Genomic DNA, 27,758 nt, shown 5'->3' with positions numbered 1-27,758 from the left:
GTGTGTGTGTGTGTGTGTGTGTGTGTGTATGTGTGTGTGTGTTTTACCTTAAAACTGCAGTACATGATTCAATGAAACATTGAGTTTTTTGTTTGGTTTATATTATCAGTGTTTAATGTGGCTCACAACAAATACTGTATATAAGTGCATAAAACATATTCATCGATAATTTCTTTTCATGAATATAGCTGTCCCCCCAAAACACTTGGAATCCTTGTGAGAATAGAAATGTGTCTGCCACAGAAAACACAGAGAGAGAAACATCCCTTTATTGCCATGAATTTGTTTTCGAGTTTAGTTCATTCATTCTGCTCATGTGTAGCCAAGAGACCCAGGGCAATTTCCCACGTTGCGCTGAGGCAGTTAAACACAAGAAACATCCTGCTTTAAGTCCTGCGTTGGAGCTTGTAGCAGAATAATTTTGGAAGGAAGGTACGATTGATCTAAGGACATGAACTCTGCTGAAGGTGTCCTCAGCTCTGTAAAGTGCAACAGCCTGATCAATCACACGAATACATCCAAACCAAGCCCACTGATTATCTAGATGAACAACATTAATCTGAGCTTAGGCTGGATAAAATAATGATGAGGTACAATAAAATCACTGATGGACTGGCAATGGAATATGTCCATTTCCTCATCTCCCATGCAGAAATGCAACGATTAAAGAAAACCATGGCGATTTTACTTTTCTTTTCTTTCTGATGATCCCATATTGAAAAGTGCTGAAGACGATGCCTGGAGACTTACAGAGCTGGATGGGCGGGGGGTATGGCAGCCCATACATACCAATGACATTGATCCCTGAGCAGGGCCTGTAAGAATGCTGAGATGGCCATATGCACATTTTTTTATTCTGGTAAGAAAAGTGCATTATGTTCCAACATCAAGCCATCTCTGGGCTGTTTTGATGAGCTGGGCGGTATTTGGGATGAGTGGGCCATTTTTGTGTCCTTCAGTTTTAAAACAGCAGAGCAGACTGGGGACCAGAAAAAAGGCCCTTTATTGTGTTATGAAGCAGTGATCCACAAAAGGACCCTTCGCTGCTCCTAGTACCTACCCCCAAGGACCCCTGGGTGCAATGTTCTACCAGGCCTTGAATCACAATGCTGTCGCTGCAGGGACCCAAACACTTTGAGCTTCATTCTACTATCCTTACACATTAATATGTGTGTGAGGAGTTATACATATTTCATCACATTGTATTATCCATTTCTACCTGATGCAATATTTAATACACTTTATTACCAATGTTTTTTTTACTGCATACAGCTTCTCAGAATTATCATGATTAGTATGTTTTTACATGGAGAAAGATACAGAATTTGATGTAGCAATACTAATTATGCTAACTCTTCACCCTAGAGAGCAGGGATCGAGTCCGGCGTGTTGCAGTTCCTTTCCACGTTATTCTCTTCCTAACCACAAATGTCCCGTTGTTGTTGGCGTGTTCTGCGTGTGACGGTTCCTTTCCCAGTTTTTTTTTTTCCTAACCTCAACCGTCCCGTTGTGTTGCGTTTCATGTATCCGTTGTTGCGTGCCACAGAGACCGCGGATCGTGTCCCTGCGCCCAGAGATCGCGTCCCCGTGTGGCGGTCCGTCCTGTTGTTGTCGCTGGTGTGTGGTGTTTAATTTCCCCGTTGTTGCGTCCCCCAGAGCAGCCCAGTGTCATGGCAGTTCGTGAAATGGTAACGTTCGAAAATCGTGACCTGTACACAAAATAAACGAGAAAATCGTGACCTGTACATGAATCAATAAATCAAAATAACGTGACTATTTACGAACTGGCGTGAGACCGGGTTGAAAGTATAGCCATGACAAAACTTCTTTTTTCACAGAAGACATTTCTACATTTCTTTTCTGTGTCAGTTTCAGGGTCCTAGTATTGTGCATGCTGGTTCACTGACACAATTTCAGTGGCAACAGAACCATGTAGTCACATCTTCGAAAAGTCATTGTAATCAACAAAACAATAAAATGTGGGGAGGTAACAGGCTCCTCATCACTCTGCACAGCTCTGATGTTCATCTGCTGCCATGTTTAGTCTCTTCAGTGGAGCAGAAGCTCCACCAACCTTTCCACCTCCTGGGTTGACCACCCAGAGTTACCTTGCCATTTGACAACATTACTGCCAGAAGCATACTCTTGCCTGATTGATGTGTTAGCCTGTTACTTTATCTGGTTCATGTTCCTCACTACTTGCTAGTAGAGAGAAACCATATTTCTTTGTGTAAAGATTTCAGTAGCACTGCATATATTACGGTACGGTAATAAGATGGTAATAGTGGGGTAACAGTGAGATAATAAAGAGGTAATATATAGGTAATAACATGCAATTACCAATGTAATAAGTAAGAAAGGGTTCGACAATAACCATATGTATAGCAAGGTAATGGTAATATAGTTATATTTATATTGTAATAACATGGTAATAACGGGGTAATATATGTTGATGTTTTCACAGTATTATAGGCTACTATCAGCGTAATACCTTCCAAATTAGATAAAACTTCTTGGAATTTAAAATTGGCAATTACCATATTATAATGCTGAAATTCATCCTTTATGCTCCAAACATTTCCCTTTTGTTTCAAGGTAATACTTTATGTTTATTTATGTTAATGTTTAATCTTGTGACTTCTTACCTGGAAACGCTTTCTGTGTAACAACCATGAATCAGTGTTGCAAAATGCAAAACTGCCTGTTTCTATTGTATTACATGGTAACATTTGAATAACAGATGTGTAGATATTACCTGGAAAAGCTTCTGATAGTTTCTGTGTAACAACCATGAATCAGGGCCGCAAAATGCAAAACTGCCTGTTTCTATTGTATTACATGGTAATATTAGAATAACAGAGGTGTAGATATTACCTGGAAAAGCTTCTGGTAGTTTCTATGTAACAACCATGAATCAGGGCCGCAAAATGCAAAACTGCCTGTTTCTATTTTATTACATGGTAATATTAGAATGACAGAGGTAACAACCTTGAATCAGTGCTACAAAATGCAAAACTGCCTGTTTCTATTTTATTTCCAGTTAATATTTGATACATACACATTTTATAGTATTGATGCCTTGTATTTAAAATTCCAAAGGAATGCTATGTATGAACAAAGGAATGCCATGTATGAACATGTTTATACTGATATCCATCAATTCATTATTTACTGAACAAAACACAAATGGCTGATTTTGATACAAATGGAAGAAAAAAAATCACTAACCTTAGCCACACCTTAGAAATAAAAATATTTCTCTTGAAACTAAACTGTGTCTGTTTGAGTGTGTGTGGTCATGTTTGTGTGTGTGTGCATGTGTGTATTATAAAAGATAGATTGCTCTTATGTCCTTGAAAAGGCGACCAAGGGCTCCATCCCTGTGTGTTTTAGCCAGCCAATAGTTCCACTCAATGAATTGTAGGGTTTCTCTTAATGTTTCCTCTGTCATGTTGCCTCTGAAGCGGTACACTTCATTCTTGAAGGTCCTCCAGGACCTCTCTATGTGTTGTGTGTGTGCTCCCGTTGCTGGGTGAACAAAGAACCTCTGGTGGTTGACTTGGTAATGGATATATCCATATTCACTCAGTCTGTGATAGGGGCGCCGGGAATCACTCATAATCGTACTTGCTGGTCTGCAATATCTCTGTATAATGGGAAGCAGGTTGTCTGCATTTCGTCTGCGATCAAACTTCAAGATAGGCCGTCTTTGTCGTTGCTTGACCTCTAGCAGTCCAAAGACCCATCCTCTCCTCCTCCAAGTAGCACCACGTGCATACTGAAAAATGGAAAGATTTGTAAGGATGACATGGACAAATCAGGGGTGATTCAATTGGAAGTTATTTAAACAACAGTCATGGAAATACGAGGAAAGAAGCTTGATATATACTTCTGCGTAAAATCCACGCCGTTGCTATGTATGTAGGTACATGGAGACACAAACCTACGCCTGACCCTACACTGTAGCCTGACGTTCACCCCTCGAAAAATGTAACTAAACGTCGCGGCAACGTATGTTGCTCGGCCATGGCTTGGTAGCGTTGCATTTCCCCCTAATAGGGCTGGGCACCGAACGTCGATACTTTTATGGCACCGAAAAAAATACTGCAATCCTATGAGTATCAAAAAATTATTTATCTTTCGGTGCAAAATTTGCAAGCTTATCTGTCCTCTCAGCATATTGACTGAGAATGGAGCTCCGACCGACCAACACACACGCGCGCAGAGGTGCAGACGGAGTAAGCTACGTCGTCTCTGCAGTTTTGTTTAAGTTACAGTGACTCACGGCAATTCCGATAAAGTATATGATATATATGACATAATATGATATTAAGTGCGAGCCGAAAGCTGTCGCGGTGCTGTTGTTTTACACTTCCTGTAAGACAAGCAGGCACAACGGTGGTTTCTGTGCTCTGACTGACTGACTGACAGGCTGAGGTTGTAAGGAAAGGCAACTTTACTTCTACAGCACCTTTCAGTAACAAGACAATTCAATTACAATCCTTTGCACTTAAGTTAGTTCTCCAATGTTGACAACAGGGCAGTCACCAAGTTTATTGTTAATGGTTTGAGTCATTATGCAGTTTGACCTAAAAAGTCTTTGTTGTTTAGATTCCTTTGCATTTGATTAGTTCAATATTAGCCTGTACACAATGTCATTTGTTTATTTATTTGTTATTTATAATATGTTCATGTTGTGGCTAAAAGTTTTCTCCTTTTTTGTTAATTTTTAAAGTTGGGATTGATACCAATCCTGAGTATCTGACTGGTGCACCCCTATCCAAAAGCACAACCAGTTTTATTAATGTTACTCTAAGTGAGCAGTGTTACCAGAATTTTTTAATATTGATAACTGTTTTGATTCACAATTAAGGTAGAAAATTGGTGTTGTGTTTGTGAAAATTGGTGTTGTGTTTAATGGATTTTTGTTGATGTTGAAATGGATTTTAAAACATATGGTATCGAAAAAAGTATCGTTAAGAACCGGTATCGAAACATTTTGATGTTTCGATACCCTACCCCCGATTCATTTGCTGGTTCTCCTTCTCCATAAACAACATGAAATCAAGGAGAGGGTTAACTTTTCCTGCTCCAGATTTCCCACCGTGGTCAGAAAGAACAGGGGAGACACTTTGTTTCTCTCACTATGACTCTAGAGTTGCTATACTCGCTCCAAAGATAATGCCGTCATTCTCTCACTTTCCCTCACTCTACTGCCGACTCGACGCACACACCAACGACAAGTATAAACTTCAGGCTAAACACGTAGGCTGCCGCGAAAGCTCTGCGTGGAGCCTCCGCACAACCATAAATCAGTTAACAGAACAACAAGGACGGTGTATGATTAATTAGTTTTTTGAGCATATGTTTCTCTATTCAATGATCCCAATACATACAGACAGATGAATGCACCACATGAATGGTGAGGTTTTGCTGACAAATGTTTGCTTAGGTCACTATTGGAGGTTCATTTGTAAACATTTCCTGAATTATGAAATGTAATGTGATATATAAGCCCCAATTTGCATAACAGGGCCACTTCATCAATTTAGTTGTGACCATAGGGATATGAAAAAAAGAATAATGTCGAAAAACTACTTCAGAAATAAGGTTATTTATTTTATTTTAGACTGAAGTACAATTGCAAAAGTAATTGACTCATACATTTTTTTAAAGAAACTGCTATGGCAGCTAATTTAACCCTTGTGTTGTCCTCCCGGGTCAAAATTAACACTTTTTATAGGGCTGTCAAAATAACGCGTTAATTTCTATTAATTAATCTGAGAAAAAATAATGCGTTAAAAAAAATAACTCAGATTAATCTATTCCATATTGACCCGGAGCCATTCTAGCCACCATTCAACTGTAAAATGAAGGAGGGAGACGAGAATGTTCTGCCTGGATCATTAATTGGAACATTTACTTGTAAAAATCTTCTTCCTGCCAACCCTGGCTACCGAAGTCTGGTGCCACTGATATGTCTGCACTTCTCTCTGATGCTCTGAAACAGACGATACAGGCAACAAAAACACTGCTGCACGTGGCGCTAGTTAACACTATACTCGACAGCAGCTAACGTTAGCCTACCGCTAGCTAGTAGCTGGATTATACACGGTTACAATGCTGACAGCTAACGCTAAACGGTGTAAAGTTTGACTGTGTTTTACTGTAGAGGATTCAACACCGGGATGTAACAATCTGCAGCTGCTGTCGGAGAAACAACACAGACAGTGCGTTCAATGAAACTGGTAAACTACAGTCTCGTGGTGCATTTGAAGTTATTGTAAATGTCCTTTTCTCATCTGGTGGTTGTTTTTGTCGTTCAACAGCAATTTACTAGTGAAATAAGTTATTGTTATACATTATTATTAAATCATTTAATTTTGACCATATGGCCTTAGCAATAAACAAGCCGTTCTTTAATGTCAACGACTGTTGTTTAGTACCCTTTCTTTTTCTTTTCTTTTCTTTACTTTCTTAAAAAGTAACGGTTCAGGCACCGTTAATTATGTATGCGATTCATTTCGATTAATTAATCACAGAGTATGTAATGAATTAGATTACATTTTTTAATCGATTGACAGCCCTACTTTTTTAGACACTGTTTTTACATTTTTGTTGCTTTTTCCCCACGTTATGCTTGCTTTTTTCCCCCTTTTTTTTACGTTTTTGTTGCTTATTTCAACGTTTTTTGGTACTGTTTTCCATTAACACCAGTATATTCAACACTAGACCTATTTATTTGCAATAGTTTTACATTTATTTTTGGAATTCATGGTCAATAAACCTCATTTATATGCAATTTTCTAATTTTTGTGTAAGAAAAAAGCTGAAATTATCAATGATTTTGACTAATGGTTAAGATCAGAGGAATGTAGGTAATGGATAATAACAGATCTGTCAAAGTGATCAGGATAATGCTATAAAATTGAATACAACAGCCAAAATTCTATGAAAATAGAGATCTGATCCTTAATTTCCTTTTGTGAAGAGCATCTTATGGAACCATCCATGTTATTATGGGGCAGGTTGGTTAAAGAAACCCAAATTTATGATATAGAAACTTTGAAAACGGGTCAAATTTGACCCGAGGACAACAGGAGGTTCAAAAAACCAAAACAAAAAACAGTGTAAAAACTGAATCAGTATGCAATTAGACTTGCCACATACACACACACATATAGTACACACACTGACTTAATTAACATGCTTACCTTTCTCTTGTGACAGAATTTGCTCTCATCAATGACAAGGCATTTCCACCACCTATTCTCATTTTCCCCTTTCTCTGCAAGCGTTTGACTGCTCATACACACACATGTCTAAGTTTGCTGGACATGTTGCTCAATGTGTGAATGCTTCCACACACTCCTTCTTCAATCAAATCTACTTGTCTCAGTCCTAATCCTTGAGCAAACCTGCAACATGCAACAATTCTGTGATTAACTTTTGTAATGTAATTTCCCTGTTTGGAATTACATATTCTTAAATCAATAAAATTATAATCTACAGTATTACAACAAAAACACACTTTAGTAGTGATTCCAGAATCATAGAAATGTGTCATTGTATTTTGTATTATGTATAAAAAAGCATATTTAATTTAAACAAAAAAAATTGTGATAGAATAGTAGCTAACATGCAGACAGACACTCGTGATTCTCGACAAATGCTTTTGGAAAAAAAGCAGAATGCAAATAGATTGTTATATATGTATATTATACATTAAATATTGTTAACTGGTTAATATAACTCACCTATGAATAAACATCATCCAAGATGTTAAAGAAGTACGAGAGCCAGAGAAAACTGACCCTTTTCTTATGGATCTAGACAAAACTCTTTGATGTTTCCTGCAAATCCTAAGAATAAAATGCAAGACATGACAAAAATGATACAGGGCTGTCAAAACGTTCAGCACTTCAGTAGAATCAGTAGGCTACTTAATAGTAGTAAGTCGTAATAGTTAACAGATGGATAAAGGGCATATTCCCCCAATTTAAAATACCTATCTGTGACTCTCTCCACACACCATGATCATGTTTATTCCTTAAACAGACTAAAGCCCAGTCCTATCGACCGTCCTGCACAGAGAGTATGCCAGGCAGACACAGAGCTGACAACCTCGCAGCTAGCTATGCGGTGGAGAGAGAAGACAGCTGTCCACGAGCGCTGACCGCGGTTACTGGATACAGTTACGAACGGTTAGCTACTGATTAAAGGAGAATTCCGGTCAATTTCAACACGTAGCTCTGTTGTTTGGAAATTTGGAGTGCTGTCAGTAGCAAAAAACAACGAAAACAATCGGTGCTGCCTACACCATGTTATCCCCCTGCTAGCGTTAGCACCCAACAGGCTTAAACAGGGCAAGTTTTAAACGTGTTTTAAGCCTCTAAACATGCTCGAAATGTCATTATAATTGCCTACCCATGTGCAGTGATTCCTTCCAAGGGAACACAGCGAATCTGACTGTAGTAGATGTGACAGAAAGGCATAAAAGTTGTGTTAATCCAGCCAGTGCACATACCTCTGTTTATTTATCTGTTTTCTGGTCAAGTCAACACTAGTCGATTGTCGAACTCATACAATCCAATATTCCAGTCAAATTTGTTGTGTTCCAACGGAAGGAATCACTGCACATGGGTAGGCATTTGTAATGACATTTCGAGCATGTTTAGAGGCTAAAAACACCCTGTTGGGTGCTAACGCTAGCAGGGGGATAACACGGTGTAGGCAGCACCGATTGTTTTAGTTTTTCTTGCCACTGACAGCACTCCACATTTCCAAACAACAGAGCTACATATTGAAATCGACCGGAATTCTCCTTTAAGTAGGGTCAGCTATCTTAATTCATGGCACATTGATAAATAGATAAAAAGGAAGAAATATAGCTAGAGATCAAGAACTCACCACCGGTATCCATCCTTGGTGTTTACACACTTTTTCATTTCCATCCGTTTTCCACACCTAGGGCATCTCTTTTTTTTTTTACATAGCAGTTTCTTTTGTTGTAGCCATTTTATCAGTTTAATTGTCCTCCTTTTTCCTGTTTTGATTTTTTCTAACAGTTTCTTTACGATGCTCATGATGAGCACTGCGTCAGAATCAACAGCCTCAGTTAGTATAATCTACCTAACGTTACCGGAATTTAAAATATTGGCGCGATGACAAAACTATTGGCTAGCTATCTTATCCATCGGTCACTGGCACTTCCTCTTCTTACATCTCAACCATAGACTGTAAGGCACACAACTGACAGGAGTTTGCTACCAGTAGAGGGCGGAAGCGGGACTTCAACGCTGATTTGTGCTTCATGAAGAAAGACAGCACACGAACAAGACTTCAGGCGCCAACGCCATCATTCTTGCTGAGGACCCTGATCGCTGCTAGGTAATGTTAATGATCCCATACTGTATACAAGCTTTACCCCGGTTAACCCTCATTCTGTTAATATAAATTTTAGTATTTGTGAGATGTATTTATTTGGGCTGTGACTATTATGTCATGTCATCACACGATTATGTATGTAGGTTTTCAATTAATTTTCATATTTTAGAATTCCAAGCACATGTATGTATTTTTACTCTGTGAGACGTTTTTTTTTTATAAAACATGGCCTGTTAACTGCACACATCCATTTTTGCTTTTGAAAGACACATTGTTTTTTGAAAAAATGGGTAAAATAAATAAACTGTTTAGTTTGTAAGTTTGTATTAGTCTCTTGCTGCTCTTGCTCTAGTGTGCAATAGGCTCACAATACAGACTTGTGTGTACAGGATGTCAATTACAGCACACGATATCGCACTACTAACTTGTATAGGCCTACCTGTGGATACACACCTGTGGTGTGATGGTGTGTATTGTGAGGTACATTATGTTATATGCTATATGCAGGGTGATTTACTGTAGACTTTCTTAAAACGGATAACGTTACAGATGTAGTGGAAGTGCACATCTTGCCGAGTAAGGCTGCACTCAATCATGCTTTTTTGATTTGATTTGATTTATTTAATTGTATCAAGAATGCCTTACAAATGAAAAGAAAAATACATCAAATACAATCAAGGATAAAAACACAATAAAGTCCAGGACTTATTTCCATTGTGGTCCTCAACACCACAGAGTGCTTTAATATAAGCTGTAGTGTTTACTGTTCAAGAAAAGCCTTTAAGCCAGTCCCTTGTGTTGAAACATAAAAATACTACATAAATAAAAGTTGGGCAAAATGTATTTTAGATATGTCTTTATTCAGAACATGTCCCATGTGAGTGCTGAACTATATTACTAGGTTACTGTATTGCTACTAATGAATTAATGTGAAGGCAGCATACTACTGCTGTAGTTACTGTTCTCAAGTCACCATTACACGACTAAATATTTTCATAATGATATTCAAACTTTTCAGAACAATGCCTTCTACAAGAAGCGGCAAAAGAGCCAAGCAGTTTCCTTCATCCATCGACGCAGATAGCATTGGTGGATCTGCAGAAGTTGAGGAACTTCACAATAGAGGAAACTGAAGTGTTACAGGAAGCTGGAGTGGAAAGTAAATGTTATTTATCACACTGATCCTTTGTAAAACAAAGTGCAATGGGTGCAGATAGTAAAAAAAAATCAACTATTAGATGCATGTAGATAATTAATCAATAAGCATTATATGCATTGGTGTAGTATTTTCCCTTTTGTGATTGTAAAGCACAAAACAGAGAAAACCAATGAAGATAAAATGTTACACTGTACTGAACTGTCATAATATATTTTGTTGTGATTTCTTTTAATGCTTTTTTTTTAAATCACATGTAGACATGTATTTTTTCTTTTTTCTTAATTAAAGCACCAAGAACCTGATCCACATTGGCTCCGACAGCCAAAGCAATAATTGAGCAGCAAAGACAGAAAATAACAGCCCTTCAGGATGAAAGAAACTTCCTAAGAGAACAGCTGATAAGCTTGTAGACAGATTGCAAAGCCTTAATAACATCAATTGTATTTGTGGGGTTTTCAGTTTTTTTTCAACATAATATATATTGTATATACAGTATGTTCTCATATGCTACAATTGTTATGCAATGAGAGGGGCCGCAGGTTTCATTTTCATTTCATTCCCCAGTTTTACTCCCATTTCAAATCTTTTTGTGTATGTACTAAATGTAACTTAAACACAGCACTTAGTTTTCAATGTTTATGATCTAAGCTCCAACTGTGTCCACATAACATTTTCTACGGGGAAATGATTTATATTAATACAGTGCAGTACTTCAGGAAACAAAAACATAAAACATAGCTCCTCCTACCTAACAAATCAATTTATTTTTCAACGTTGGATAGTGCAATATTATTCTTCTTTAACTTATTTTTCTTTTCCAGGAAAACATCAATCACCTTCAGGCTCAGATTCATCTCATTCATATTCTTCAGACTCCAAATCTTCCTCTTCATCCAGTGACAGGAGGAAGAGGAAGAAGAAGACCAAGAGGAAAAGCATAAAAAAGGATAAAGGGGCACAGTTTGGCAAAAGAAGTAAGCTAAATGTTTTGTTCAAACTTTTAATTGACAAATAGTCTTATTTGTTGCACAGTATCAAAGTTACTGTGACAAGCTGCCCAATATTTGAGAGTCCTTTCAAAGCAATGCTTTATTGAACTGCAGGATGTTCAGGGTGACAGGACTATGGCTTGGTACATAAGCCAATGTGTGATCATTTTTGTCCATTATAAAACAGATTGGGAGCCACTCAAGACCCTATATGTTGTAACTTTTTCTTTGCCTTTATAGTGACAACCCCAGAAGATGTCCAACACAGGTACATGGCGGTCCTTAAAACCTTCCAGAAGACCCGAAGTGTCAACAGAACTTGTGAAAAACACAAAGCGGATCGAAACACCATCGCCTATACTGCTGTGATTGCAGAGGTCCGTTTGGCAGCTGACAGTGAGGAGAAAGCTAGGGTTCCACCCTTTCCAGGTGGCTCTCTCCTAAAATATGGGAAAGAACTTAAGCTTTTCCTTGACAGGGAGCCAGCATTGAAAGCAAAAATTGAAAAAAAGAGAGGAGAGAGAGTTCCTGCCGGTCAAATATAAAGTAAAAGGGAATTAGGTGGTGATGGTATTCCATTTTTGTTTTTGAGAAAAATTTTAAATTTTTGAGTTGAATGCTGCAGATTTTAGTTTTAGGTGAAATATTTTTATTTATAAGGTGTGGCTGAGGTTACAGTGATTTTTTTTTCCCCTGTTTGTATCAAAATCAGCCATTTGTGTTTTGTTCAGTAAATAATTAATTGATGGATATCAGTATTAACATGTTCATACATGGCATTCCTTTGGAGTTTTACATACAAGGCATCAATACTATAAAATGTTTTTTGTATTGTATTACCTTGAAATAAAATAGAAACAGGCAGTTTTGCATTTTGCGGCCCTGATTCATGGTTGTTACACAGAAACTACCAGAAGCGTTTCCAGGTAAGAAGTCACAAGATTAAACATTAACATAAATTAACATAAAGTATTACCTTGAAACAAAAGGGAAATGTTTGGAGCATAAAGGGTGGATGAATTTCAGCATTATAATATGGTAATTACCAATTTTAAATTCCAAGAAGTTTTACCTAATTTGGAAGGTATTACGCTGATAGTAGCTTATAATATTGTGAAAACATCAACATATATTACCCCATTATTACCATGTTATTACAATATAAATATAACTATATTACCATTACCTAGATATACATATGGTTATTGTCGAACCCTTTCTTACTTTTTACATTGGTAATTGCATGTTATTACATCTGTTACCTTTATTACCTTATTACACCAGTATTACGTCTTTTTACTGTGATGTATTACTACGTTATTACTTTGGTAATTACATGTTATTACCTATATATTACCTCTTTATTATCTCACTGTTACTCCACTATTACCATCTTATTACCGTACCGTAATATGCAGTGATACCAAAATTTCTATAATAAACAATCATGTTTGTGAGTAATTTTTTTCAGTAATTGTATCTATAGTTTCTTGTACTGTAGCTTGTAGCTTACCTGTCTTTTACAATGTCCAGCTTCAGCTCTGCTTCCATCAAAGTTAAGTTATTGTAATAAATTAATTTTGTTGCTATTTTAAAACACTGGCAAACTTAGCCCATTAAGAGCTGACACTTCAAGTGCTTGAAATATGTTCATTTGTATTCTTTGCTTTTTATTGCTTTAATCTATCAATCCATCTATCCATCCATCCACCTTCATCCGCTTATGCGGGATTGGGTTACGGGGGCAGCAGCTCCAGCAAAGGACCCCAAACTTCCCCACAGCTTGGATAGTTACCTGTTTCCATCCAGAGGTGGCGGATGGTTTTCCAGAATCACCTTGGTGCCGACAGAAAGCCCTTCCTGGGTAACAGAGCCTAGGTGGTGGGCCCATGGGATGAAGAGTGGGGTGCCATGTCTTCTTCTTTTTTGGGCTTTCCCCAGCCGGGCTCCCTGGGAAACCCAGCCACCAGGCGCTCGCTGACGAGCCCTCTATCTGGGACTGGCTCCAGAGGGGGGCCCCGTGCTTTCTCGAACAAGGTTACTTCTCCTCTCTATCGATTTTTCATAGGGTCTTTTTGAACCATTCTTAGTCTGGCCCCTCACCTGAGACCACTTTGCCATGGGAGACCCTACCAGGAGCACCAGGCTCCAGACAAACAGCCCTCCGGTTTATAGGGACACACAAACCTCTCCACCATGATAAGGTGATGGCTTCCCGAGCTTTCTTGCTTTGACTTAAACTTTATTCAAAATAGCTAAATTACATTTGGCAGTGTTTAAAAGAAAATACAGAGTTTATCACAATTTGTGTGATGAATATTGTATATGCCTGTGTACAGTACTCTGGTGTGGGTTAACTGTAGTGTAAAGACTTAATGGTGGCACTGTGAAGCACGACCCCTGCCATTTCATGGTTTCCCTATAAGAGGCAGTTTCAGGCTTTAAATGGACTCATAATGAAGGTCAATCAGTGGCCGTCATTCTCTGGAGTCTCAACGGGAACAACTGTTTGTCCCCAACATGTCAAACACACACACACACACACACACACACACACACACACGCACACACATACATATATACTCCCAAATACATACAAATATGAAGTACACACACATGAAAGTATGCATAGAAACAATCATGCATGCAGACACAGGCACACTCCCAGTGACACAAAGCCAACTCAGCACAGCTGTGGCTTGGTCTAATGTGAGCATGGTAATGCAGGCAGAAGAGGTCTTTTCCCAGCTTCACTCACAGGTACAACCTATGAGCTTGCTGTCTCTATCTTTCTGTCTCTGTCTCTTTCCCTGCCTCTCTTTTTGCCTTTCCCGGAGCTTCTGTTAGGGCCTCCATCATGATCCCTTAGTGGCTAAAAGTTCAAGACGTTACAGTTTTTTTCAAATTGCTAACATGTATCAGTCAATACTGAAGCCACCATTTTAAACTCTTCATACAGTCAGCATGCATCTTGGCTAAGCAGTTAATCTCACCTCCAAAACTCCAACCATTAAAACATTTCATACATGTCTCAAAATCAGCTCGGTGGACAAAAACCCTGGCAACAAGTCTCACTCAGAAAGCAAACATCTCCACTCAGAACTCAGAACACACTGGCCTAAAAAACACTCACATCAGAGAGCATTACATAAATGATAAACTTTTATCTTTGAAGTTTGAATTATTTTCCCACATAAATCTGTATCTAATGAAAGAATAAGAATACCACCTTGCACTTTAACTGTACTGAAGTTTATGTTACATGAATGAATCTGAAATTTGCTTCAATATCCTTTTTTTTCTATATCTGTGCATATACTTATACTATACATATACTATAAAAAATGATTCTAGAAATTTCCAGAGCTGCAATAATACTGTAATTATGTGTGACCTAATGTTTGACCAATGCAATTAAAATCTGAACTAGTTAGTTGCAGTCACAAATGGTTTTTATTTTTGTAATTATTGAAGAATAAAGGGTCTTTCCGGATATATCAAAACACTCCATTAGCCTTCAAACATGTATACATAATATACATTTCTTCCTTTGTGACACTGATTCATCTATAAAAAAAAAAAGAATAATTGTAAATGTTCAGTAATTTACACATCTCTGCTGTAGCAGAAACACAGACAAACAATTTAATTTCAGATGGACCATGTCTTATCGTCATTTTGAATGACAAGCTAAGACTGGAAAAAAAAAAAAAAATGGTACATGGAGAAAGAGCAGATATTGAATGGCTTTGTTTTTCTGGCAGCCCTCAGGCAGCATTCAATCCCCACAACAGTGCAACAGAAACATTGATGGGAAATACAGTAGCTGAAGCAGTTTACATGTGAATATGGCCCCGGACATATGGATGATGCAGAAATAGAGAGCCGCAAGCGCTCATTAGTATCCTACAAACCATAACACAAAAAGGCTTTTTGCTTTCAGCCTCGGCTTGTTCGGTTTGTTTTCCCTTTGTTCAATTATCAATGTCCACAATGTTGCTATATTCATGAGCTGTGTTGTTCTACAGTTCGATACACTAAAGCACATGGAAACATCTCTCAGGAGAACTCTGTGTAATGAGCTGGAAAACTGCATTGATAATGTTGACCATCACTCGCTGGACTGGTATTAATGTGTCAGGCTCGATAAATAATGTGTGCGGTTTCAATTTAGTGGATGCTCCCCTCGCTGACCCTATCACTTGTCTACATCTCACTGAGGCGCTTTCATTATGTAAACCTTTAGTCAGAGAGAGAGGAGACAGAGAGGGAACTGACAGCGTTATTTCACTTGTATAGTTAGAAAAACCAAATCTCCGTTTAACAAGCAAAAGAATATTTGCAAGAAGCACTTTAGGAGGTACTTGTTAATTGATTTTTGTAATCCCCTCCTAATAATGCTAAATTCTTCAAATGTAGGCAGAGAATGTCTGCTTGTTTTTTATTAGCAGGAATGTGTTTGAAGAAAAACACAAAGTGGAATATTCAGAAAATATTTTCAGCCTAACAATCTACACAGAAATGGAAAATACAAGACTCTAAAATGGGTTTTCCTCAACAACAAAGATTAGGAAACATGCTCTGCTGGGAGTTGGGAGACAGAGCAGCTATTAAAGAGAAATGGAGGGATAGTTGAAAGGCCTATGAAAAGATAGAGGCAGGGACGCACATCAGTATGACAGCCTATCTGGAAAATGTTAGGTTCTATATCGCCTCCGTGTTCCTCTCACTTCCATGCGAGAGAACGTGGTTAGAAATGGGGCTGGATGAGGGCAACGGAAGGACAAGGCTGATGCACTCGTTTCATTTCTCCTCTCTGCTCAAGGAAAGCCCCTGCTTTGAGAAAACCGCCATCGATTGGCAGCTGTGACCCACTTTTACACATTCATACTTGAGCTACGTGCACTCACACACACCCACACATGCTGTAATGCATCAGTGAAGAGGAAAACAGAGGCATCTGGAAAAGTCGTCCTTTGGGAGGCATTGACATGATTTGTGGGAGCTCACTGCGTTTCCCATAACTTTGGTAGTGCAGCACTCTGCTAGGTGACTTCCCAGTGCGTTCGCTGTGGCAACTGATGGCTGCACAACTAATTGGTGGAACACATAAGCAGACCAGCCTAGGGAGCTGAGGAATGTACTGTGCTGTACTATAAGGAGGCATGTGAGACCACACAATGTATAAATAATTACTCATTAATGTTTAACCGTAGTTTAAGTGTCTCCTCCGGAGTGAGGCGAAGCATTTAAGTTTCCCTGAGGCTCAGCTGGAGCTGAATCGACAAACGTCATCTTAGATGTGATGGACGTGTTCTTGGTTTTAGATGTATTCTTTTTCCCTTATTCCCTAATATATACTGCAAGCTCATGTTATTGTTACTTACAGCGCTCAAAAAGAAAGAAATAACATTTTCACGCACACATTTGTGATGTGGTTTTAAATATATCAGATCTCCCCCAGTGGCAGCATAAAAAAAGACAGTGTGGTACTTGTGAGAAGGGTGACGAAGTAACTGACGACATGAAATACGATAGAATTAATCTGATCATAAACACCAGCTGTAAACGTTACTCAAGAAAAACAAGATGATCACAGATGCTTTGAACAAGACGCTGCAGAGGCTTTTTTTTTTGTCGGTGCAGTTTGTTAATGGCAATAAATTATCCGTTTAAAAATGTGCTGCACATGCTGATGCATCCATGTGGGGGCCAGAGTTTCCCACAGTACCGAAAAAGATCCAGATCCTCATGTGATGTCAGTGGACTGCACACGGCGAGGTGATGATTACCAACCTGGCTAATCTGTTCTGCTTTTTTTATAAAAGGTTGCAAAGGGACAGGAGAGGGAAAGGATCAGTCCAGCTTTCTCCATCAGCTAGTGGGGGAGCAACACAGTTAATATGTTTGCAGTATTTAGGAGCAAAACAAATCAATTAGGGGTGCATGATATATCAACTCAATGTTGTTTTTGCAATGTCATATGCAATATTTCATTAATTTTGTGGAGAGATGCGCTGGTGGCTCTGTGTTGTGATCAATTCAAGAGCCCGCATATTTCATTGGCCAGTCGCCCTGTCACATGGCACACTTGGACAGCGTGAGGGAAGAGGGAGATAGAGACAGAGACAGCGACAGAAGTGAGAAGCGAAATGACAGAAAGCGAGAGTACGAAGCGAGTGTGTGGAGCGAAAGAAAAGAAGAGACAGAATAGTAGGAACATGAGTGTGGCTCAGGGAGACGATGAAATTATGGAGATTGAAGAGGAAACGTTAGTAGCCAAACATAATGCCTTCTCGCCAGCGTGGAAGTTCTTTGGCTTTAAGCATAGACAGTATATAAACTGGACCAACAGATCCTGTTACTCTGGACGAAGACCAGTGAAGGATATTAGAAGCACTTTTCCAGTGATGGCTGAGCGTTACTGCGCAGCCTCCAACTGAGCTCGAAGACGTAAATGTGACGTGAGCAACCTATCTGAAAGTTGGAAGTCTTCTGGTAGCTGTGCCAAGAGAAATCTCAATCATTCCCAATCTTACAGAGACGGAGAGCGTAGGTATATGCATAGGCGCCGATACCGTGGGTGCTCCGGGGCTCGAGCACCCACGGAGAATACCGAGCACCCACTGAGCACCCACGTGTGCCAGACTGCCAGTAGGCTACATACATTTTAAAAATAAACATTGCAGTTGGTGCTAAGTGGAGCGTCATCATAGTGTGATTGGTTATGTTGCTGTCAGTCCCCTGCTCCATATCCTATCCACCAGCGTCTCTCGGATGAAAACGCCTCTTTAGTGACCCCGCTCCATCCCCCCACTATACAGTGAGCGTTCGGTAATCAGAGTGAGACTAAAATGGACAGATTTGTAATTAAAAAAGCAAAACTTAATGATGCAACTGCATCGACATCCACCAACAATGCAGAGAGTTCCACCAGTGCCCTGTCAGAAGCAGATAACAACAGTGAAGAAGCGAGGCGCTACAGTGAAGCTAGGAGCAACAGTGAAGCTAGGAGCAACAGTGAAGATGGACGAAATAAGGGAAGGACATATTAGGCTAGTTGGAAAGCAAAATTCCCCTGGATAGCATATGACTCCACAAAAAACAAAGTGTTCTGTAATATCTGCACTACAGCTAAAAACATGAATGCCCCTCTTCCATCATCAATCCATGACCAAGAATCTTTAAAAGCTTTTGTTCAAGATGGCTTTTCGAGCTGGGCTAAATCACTCGAACGATTTAGATCACATGAAAAGGGAAATTTGCATCGCACTGCTGTTAGCATTATGGCAGCTACCAATACAGGTGTTAATGTTGCTGCTTCGCTCTCTGCTGGTAAACGAAGGCAGATGGCTGATGTCAGAATCGCTTCGCTGGCTATTATTTCTACCCTCCAGTTTCTTTCCTGTCAGGGAGTGGCCATTAGAGGAAAAACTGACCAAGAGTCCAATTTTATGCAGATGCTATATGTGCGTGCTAAGGATATCCCAGAGTTACGGTCATGGCTTGCTCGTAAGGACAACAAGTGGCTCTCTCATGACATCCTAAACGAGATGATTGAAATTATGGCTCATGATGTCTTGAGAAAATTAGTTGGAGAAATACAGTCTGCTGGGGTTTTCTCTGTAATTATGGATGAGACAACCGATATTACGGTCAAAGAACAGGTGTCTGTTCTTTGATCTGGAGCCAGAAGAACTTTTCTTAGGACTTTATGAGACATCAAAAACAACTGCAGACACACTTTTTCAGCTTTTAAAAGACGTTCTGATGAGATTCGCCCTGCCAGTCAATAAATGCAGAGGACAGTGCTATGACGGCGCATCAAATGTGTCCGGTATTCGAACAGGTCTGCAGGCTCGCATGCAGGCGCTGGAGCCTCGAGCACAGTACATCCATTGCACCGCACGTTGTGAATTTGGTTTTGCATGATGTTTCCGAAAACATTCCAGCATGCCGCAACTTTTTGACAAATATACGTGACCTGGTCACACTCATCAGAAATTCACCAAAGCGACTGGCCTGGTTCCAGGACTTTCAAGACGACGGCGCTTCATCTCTTAGGCCTCTGTGCCCAACCAGATGGACCTTGAAAACGGCCTTGTTACAATCCATTGCATCCAACTACAGTGTGCTGCTGGAATTGCTGGAGGACCTGTCTGAAAAAGAAAGGGGAGAGGCAGGAGGGAAAGCAAACGGTCTTCTCACGCACCTGCTGAAATTTAGCACCTTTTTCTCCTTGAAACTCATGCTGAAATTCTTCTCTCGCATGGAAACAGTCAATGTTGCACTTCAAAACAGCCAGTTGCACCTACAGAAAGCTAGGCAGATGATTGAAACACTGAGAGAAGACATAAAGTGTCTTCGTGAAGAAGGATTCCAAGAATTTTGGAAAAATACTACAGCAGAAGCGCATGTCCTGGACTTGGATAGCCCAAATGTGCCAAGACTAAGAAGAATCCCCCGGCGATTTTCAAACACCGGAAGCCATGTACCGACAGCAGTACTTTGAGGTCATGGATACAGCATCAACATCTCTGAACTGCAGATTTAATCCTTCTGTATTCAAACACATGCAAGACGTTGAAGATTTTTTAACCGGGAAGGCGGACTGTAAAGACATAATGCAGTTCTATGGGGATGATATGTATGGAAGCAGGCTGACATTGCATAGAGACATGTGCTTGGACTTGGCAAAACAGAAAGGTGTTCATCTTGCAATGTGCGCCCGTGAGCACCCACGGAGGAAAACATAAATCGGCGCCTATGGGTATATGTAAGGAGATAACATAGGCACAGGCTAATTATTGCTAACTAAAATGCTAGTTAACATTAGTAATTAAACTTAAACAGCGAATGTAAGTCGAAACTGCCTGCAAGCTTCTCCTGTACTATACGGTAATTCCTCTACTATGCGACAGTAAGTCGCGTGGTTATGACACAATCGTTAGCCTATTTTTACAAAAACGTCTGCTACGGAGCCATAATGTGAGATAATGGAGCCTTTTATACATTGTCGTGTTTCTTTAGAAATAAACAATGGAGAAATAGAGTCTTTAAACGCTTCAGATATAAAGTTATTCGCTGTCAAAGTGGCGCCAAATTGAATGGCAGTCAATGGAATGCTAACGGGAGGTGATGGCTTGGTAGCATCAAAATGGCGCCATAGGAGCTACGCGTTCCAAGGAGAGGCTTACCCCCTTGGCTTTAAGCCAACAGATGTTGCTCAAGCTAATGCACTATGCAAAAAGTGTGCGTAAGAGGAAATACAACCAACCTCTTTTCTCACCTCAAAAACCAATACAAGACACTGTACAATGAGTGCACAGTAATATCCTAAATTTTTTGTATTTATTTATTCAGGTTGTACTTTCAGTTTAAATAAACCCTTGTGTTGTACGTTGTTTTGATATTCTATTAATCTATTTTGATGTGTTTTCCCATAACTTTTGTGTTTTTCTATATGTTTAAGAATATCGAAATGAATATCGATATCGCAATATTCATGCTCAATATCACAATATCACATTTTGTCAATGTTGTGCAACCCTAAAATCAATCATGAGGAAAAGTAATCAAGAATATGCTGAGGTACTGTATAAGTTTTAATTAAAGCCAATGTGGCCAGTGCTGAAATGTGTTAAAATGCGCTTCCTCTAATGACCACTAGATGCTTTCTCCAATAAAACCCAAACTGTACAGAAATTAATATATCTATATATTTACACTACACTAACATCAGTTGTTTTTATATGTTCAGCTTTAAATAACGTCACATAAGAGAGAGCGGCTATAGGTGAAGTTTACCATTAATAAGCCCCACCACCAAAACTCAAAACACAGTGCATACTTCCAACTACTATACTACTACACAATCCTCAATTAGTTTATATATTACTAAAAATGTTTCAATTTTCATCTGGCTCTACATCAGAAAAACACACAGACAATCATGCCAGATGCCCCCCCCCCCCCAAGTGAGTACAATAAGCAAAAGCAAATCAAAACGTTCAAAAATGCTTGCAATCTTGCAGTTGAGAGAACTTAATTAAACAAACAAAATAAAACTAGTCACTCGATCCTGGGCCTAATTAATTTTATCCAAATCTCTTACCAGGTTTGAGAGCTCACAAATAAACACATGTAACTGAGTATGTAACCTCTAGGTACAGTATATCTAGGTTAATTTGAATATGAATTAATTCATAATTAATGACTTTATCCTGGAAATTGGCAACCACAGGATCTGTGCTGGTTTGTGTCCTGTGTTAAACTCTGTAAGAAACAGGCCTGGTGATCTTCTGGCAGGATGTGGAAAGGGGGGCAGGTGCAGCACTGCTCCCTCGTAGAGTCTTTGGTCACGTAGCCTTGCACTGCCAGACCTTCCTCCACAGCACTGCAGAGGAAGATGTGCTCTGGTTTATTGGCATTTCTTTAAACCAATCACAATCGTCTTGGGCAGCACTAAGCGCCGCATGGATTCCATTACCTTCCTCTTTCTTTGTGTTGGCGTTTCTGAGGACTATGGTTAACTGCTCCTCAGATCTCTGCAGGGTAAATCCAGACAGCTAGCTAGACTATCTGTCCTATCTGACTTTTCTGTTGCACGACTAAAACTGTTATGGTCAGCTCTCTCTCCGCCCTGCTTTGGATGTCTTTTTCCTATGTGTCTGTGTTTGTTTGTGTTTTGTCTGGAGTGCTGGAGGCGTGGTCTGGAGGAAAGTAGGTCAATGGGCGTGGCCGCTTCTACCATGCACTGCCGATCTTCACAGCTGCAGCTAATCATCCAGATTCAACCCAGCAGTATTTAAACCCGGGCTGATCATCATCTCAGCGCCAGTTCGTTAACTACAACTCGTGGTAATTTGGCTCCAAGTCCCAGAATAATTCTAGTTTTGCCTTTGTTCTCTGTGCTTAAACTTACCCTGTGTCTCTCTCTAGTTCCCGCTCAGACCTGCTGCTTTCTCAGCTGTGCCTGCATGCTCCCACCCTCACCGTCCAGCCTCAGTCTCCACTTTGGGAAAACCACCAGTGTACTCATCTCTGCCTGTCTCCCTCGTGTCCCGAAACCACCTGGACTCTTCCCCGTCGGCTCGCCTCTATCTCGGACCAGCCAGGAGTTTTCCCGCCCTGACACAATCAACTGTGTAACTCTGAGTACACGTTTAATTAAACCTTTTAAAACTGCTCTACATTGTCTGTGTGATATCTCTGCGTTCTGGGTCAGAACTAGCTCCTAACAGAACAAACTGCCCATGGACCCTGCAGAGATTTCACACGTAACGGACGAAGACGGCATCTTTCGTGCCATCAAAAATCAAGGAGCTTTGTTAGGGCAGCACGACCAGTTAATTCACAAATTACTCGAGACCAATCAGCAATTGTTCAATCAAGTGACTCAGCTGTCCGCTCAAATTGCTACTCTGTCTCTTCCCAGTGAACCTAGTGTTTCACCTCTCCCCATTCCTCCCTCTCAGTCTGCTTCCTCAGCCATGGACTCCTCTTCATTCACCCTGGAACCCCCAGTGACACCACCGGAGCCATTCTCTGGAGAACTGAACAAATGCAGAGGTTTCCTGCTCCAATGTGGACTCATTTTTCAACAGAAGTCGTTGTCGTTTGCCTCGGAATCATCTAAGGTACATTACGCACTGGGGTTACTCAGGGGAAAGGCACTAGTGTGGGCAGAAGCGATGTGCTCTAATCAACACCTCACCAATTTAACTATTTTTGATTTTTTTTTCCGCACGGTTGAGAACCGTTTTTGATCACCCAGATTATGGCTGAAACGCCTCCAAGAGCCTGTTGGACCTCAGACAGGGTACTGAGAGTGGCCGAGTACTCAATTGAGTTTTGGACATTAGCAGCTGATTCCAAATGGAATGAGGCACTACAGGGAGTTTTTGTGCACGATTTGAACCCTTCAGTTAAAGATGAGCTTGCTCTTCACGATGAACCCAGTAACCTGCACAGTCTTGTTTCTCTAGCCATTAAGATCAACAATAGGCTCCGGGAGAGGAGTGGACACGTTCCGGTTCGGGCGTCCAAGGCACCAAAGTCCTGTTCCTCATCTCCCCGTCGAGAGCTCTCGGCAGCACCAGTCCCCGCTACGAGGGATGAGGAGGAACCCATGCAATTGGGTCGGGCTCGGTTACCCCCAGCTGAACGCTTGCGCCGCCGACAGGCAGGTGAGTGCCTATACTGTGGAAACTCCTCCCATTACCTCGCTAGTTGTCCTGTACGCCCAAAAGAAAAGGGTCGTTAGTGAGAGTGGGTACACTAGCGAGCCCAGTTCCTGAAGTTGAACCCACATCCCCTCGTTTATCTCTCTCTGCAACTCTCCAATTTGGTTCACTACCGCTGTCAGCCCTTATTGATTCGGCGGCAGAGGATAATTTCATTGACTCTAATCTGGTTAAGCAGGCTAACATTCCCCTCGAATCACTCCCATCCCCTATCAATGTGGCGACCATTGCCAGTCAGTTACTGGCAAAGGTAACTCAGCAAACAGTCCCAGTAACTCTCGTTCTTTCCGGTAACCACCGAGAGGAGGTTATCTTCAAGGTTGTGGCAGCATCGTTCTCTCCTCTCATTCTTGCTTTTCCCTGGCTCAGGTTACACAATCCTCAAATAGACTGGCAACACAAGACTATAAACAGTTGGAGCAGTTTCTGTTATTCCACATGTCTCGGTTCGGCTATTCCTCCCAAAATTGTAACCCCAACTGCATCTGTGAAACTGCCTGATTTGTCATTGGTCCCCAAAGAATATCTGGATTTAGCTGAAGTATTTAGCAAGGAAAAGGCTTTAGCTTTGCCACCTCACAGACCCTATGATTGTGCTATTGAGTTGTTTCCAGGAGCCCCCTTGCCTTCAAGCCGACTCTACAACCTGTCCAGGCCTGAAAGAGAGGCGATGGAGAAACATATCGGTGATTCACTGGCTACAGGTATTATTCGCCCATCAGCGTCTCCTGTGGGGGGGGTTTGTTCTTTGTGGACAAGAAGGACAAGACACTACGCCCCTGTATTGATTTTCGCGGATTGAACAATATTACAGTGATAAATAAATACCCATTGCCACTCATAAACTCTGCTTTTGAACCCCTTCAGGGCGCCACGGTTTTCTCAAAACTGGACCTGCGCAATGCCTACCACCTTGTCAGGATTTGGCATGGGGATGAGTGGGAAAACTGCCTTTAATACACTGCTTGGACACTTTGAATACCTGGTAATGCCGTTCGGACTTACAAATGCATCAGCAGTATTCCAAGTGATGGTGAATGATGTTTTGAGAGACATGTTAAATCGTTTTGTGTTCGTCTACCTGGACACGACATTTAGATTTTTTTTCTAAGTTCCCTTGAGGAACATGTCTCCCATGTCCATCTAGTCCTTAAACGCCTCTTGGAGAACAAGCTTTTTGTAAAAGCGGAAAAAATGTGAATTCCATCGTGAGTCAGTTCCTTTCCTGGGGTTCATCATAGAGAAGGGACAGGTTTCTGCAGATCCTGAGAAAATTAAAGCAGTAACTGAATTGCCCATACCTCAGACTCGCAAACAGTAATTTTTACAGGAGATTTATCCAGGCTTTTAGTCGGGTAGTAGCTCACTTCCCCTAAAGTCCCATTTGTGTGGTCTCCTGAAGCAGATCAAGCCATGAGTACCCTGAAAGAACTGTTTTCCACCTCCCCAGTGCTCATTCACCCAGACACATCATTGCCTTTTTATTGTGGAAATGGATGCGTCAGATTTAGGTGTTGGAGCTGTTCTCTCACAACGCTCCCCCACGGACCAAAAGCTCCATCCTTGTGCCTTTTTTCTCAAAATTGTCACCAGCAGAGAGACACTACGATGTGGGGAACCGGGAGTTGCTGGCCGTGAAACTGGCATTGGAGGAATGGAGACATTGGCTGGACGGGGCGGAGCAGCCTTTTGCGGTTTGGACCGACCACAAAAACCTGGCCTTTATCCAGTCATCTAAAAGACTAAACTCCCGCCAAGATAGATGGTCCATCTTCTTCAGCAGGTTTAACTTTACTCTTACTTACCGTCCTGGCTCTCGCAATGTAAAACCTGATGCTTTGTCCCGCCAGTTCTCAGTCTCTGAAGAGTCCAGTGAGCCTGAGTCCATCCTGCCATCTACCTGCGTCGTGGCCACAGTCCGTTGGGAAATCGAATCCCTCGTCAAGTCTGCCCAAGAATCCGACCCTGGACCAGCAGATGGACCACCTGGCCGGCTCTATGTCCCTGTGTCTGTGTGGTCTGAAGTTCTGCAGTGGGTCCATTCTTCCCGTTTCGCCTGTAATCCAGGGATGCAACGTGCCCTAACGTTGCTCAAAAGACATTTCCGGGCTTACGTGGCAGCATGTACCACCTGTGCTCGAGGAAAAGCCTCCCACCAGTCTCCCTCGGGTTTAGTGCAGCCTCTGCCGGTTCCAAGTCGTACCTGGTCCCACATAGCCCTGGACTTTGTCTCTTACCTCCCTGTGTCTGGAGGTAATGATAAAATACTCACCATTGTGGACAGATTTTCTAAATCTGCTCACTATGTAGCATTACCGACTGCCAGTGAGGCAGCGGACCTCTTAGTCTTACATGTATTCCGTCCCCATGGAATACCTGTAGACTTTGTTTCTGACAGAGGCCCACAGTTAATTTCTCAAGTCTGGAAAGATTTTTGTTCTGCTCTTGGCGCGACTGTGAATCTCTCCTCAGGATTTCATCCGCAATCAAACGGCCAGACTGAGAGAGCCAACCAGGACCTGGAAGCGTCTCTTCGCTGCGTGGCGGCTCAGCATCCATCTTCTTGGGCGAAACACCTTCCCTGGATCGAGTATGCCCATAATTCCCTGACCACCTCTGCCACAGGCCTATCAACCTCCTCTGTTTCCTGATCAAGAGAGTTGGCTGTCCCCTCAGTTCAGGAGAACTTACGTCGCTGTCATCAGGTTTGGCGTGACGCTCAGGACTGCGGAGCAGAACAAGAGTTCGGCAGATCGGTGCAGGATCCCAGCTCCCCAGTACCAACCGGGACAACAGGTGTGGCTTTCCTCCAAGAACATTCCTCTGCGGATCGAATCACGCAAGTTGGCACCTCGGTTTCATTGGTCCATTCATTATTGATTCGATTATCAATCCCTCTGCTGTGCGGCTAAAGTTGCTGCGGACTATGAGGTGTTATCCCACCTTCCATGTGTCGCATCTGAAACCTGTCTCATCCAGTCCTCTGTGCCCGCCTGCGGATCCTCCACCTCCTGTACGCATGATTGACGACCACCCAGCCTACACTGTCCAAAGGCTTTTGATGGTAGGGGGATTTATTTTGGATCCGCAACTGGTGACGGACTTCCATCGAGGTCACCCTGACAAGCCGAGGCCTAGTGTCCCGAAACCACCTGGACTCTTCCCTGTCGGCTCGCCTCTATCTCAGACCAGCCAGGAGTTTTCCCGCCCTGACACAATCAACTCTAACTCTGAGTACATGTTGTTTAATTAAACCTTTTAAAACTGCTCTACATTGTCTGTGTGATATCTCTGCGTTCTGGGTCAGAACTAGCTCTTAACAAAACTACTTTTGAACGTGCACGTTCCACCAAAACAAGTTCCTTCCCGATGCTATTTTGCAGAGGCACCGTGGCTCCGTACAGCGCTCAGCACTGCCCAAGACAATTTTGATTGGTTCAAAGAAATGCCAGTAAACAAGAGCACATTTTTCTCCCATTCCGGAATGCTGTGTGGACTAGCCAGACCCTCCTCTGCAGCACTGTGGAGGAAGGTCTGGCAAAGCAAGACTACTGGGCAGGTAGTGTCGTTTTGCTGAGGACAGCTGCTTGCTGCGTCAGGATTTGAGATTGAAAGTGGAGTTGCAGCCCAAAACCCACAACAAGCTCAGCTCAAAGACACTAAAAAGGTCTATAGAGCTGAGGGGAACTGCAGAGTTGGGTGATAATTCTCTGTAGGTCCGTCAATACAAGCGACCCATTAGCCATTTGATCTCCTGGTAATATGAAATATGTATTTGTGCATATTTAACAAGGTTGCTAAAAAAGGTTATTTGGGTTATGTATGGAGGAAGGAAAGGTACTTCAGCATATGCCACTCATCTCACCTTGAATCTGTCCAGATTCCATCCTGTTGCCCACATTTGTACTTTGTGGCTCAGAATGTCTTGTCACAACCACAATGCCACAAACACATTGCATTGTTTACAGTGTAGATTTG

The sequence above is a fragment of the Sander vitreus genome, chromosome 21 (genome assembly GCF_031162955.1).
Source record: "Sander vitreus isolate 19-12246 chromosome 21, sanVit1, whole genome shotgun sequence".
Taxonomy (NCBI): domain Eukaryota; kingdom Metazoa; phylum Chordata; class Actinopteri; order Perciformes; family Percidae; genus Sander; species Sander vitreus.
Note: the sequence above shows the minus strand (reverse complement) of the source record.